We start from the raw sequence: 222 nt of genomic DNA, 5'->3' as shown, positions 1-222 counted from the left end.
CTGCTGAAGTTTCCCTATGGCTGAACTTAACCAGAAGGTGACAGCCCGTGCCTAGAGTTGAGTTAGGTCAGCCTCCTGGGGCTCAATTAATAGTATTTTTATTTTGATGATTATACATGAATTGTTCAATTAAATTTAAATCAGCCTGGGGAATGAATGTGGACAAGTAAAACAGAGACATCTGATACGAGTATGAAAATTAACCCCAGTATTTAGTCAGCA

The 222-nt window shown here is 38.7% G+C and overlaps 1 protein-coding gene across 2 annotated transcripts in view; it reads right to left on the bottom strand.

Annotated features, from left to right (window-relative positions):
• DYNLT5 (dynein light chain Tctex-type family member 5) overlaps positions 1-222 on the bottom strand; it is a 26,461-nt gene that overhangs the window by 1,766 nt on the left and 24,473 nt on the right. The window lies entirely within an intron of this gene.

This window comes from Lipotes vexillifer, unplaced genomic scaffold (assembly GCF_000442215.2).
Source record: "Lipotes vexillifer unplaced genomic scaffold, Lipotes_vexillifer_v1.1 scaffold134, whole genome shotgun sequence".
Taxonomy (NCBI): Eukaryota; Metazoa; Chordata; class Mammalia; order Artiodactyla; family Lipotidae; genus Lipotes; species Lipotes vexillifer.
This window is presented reverse-complemented; position numbering and strand designations above follow the sequence as displayed.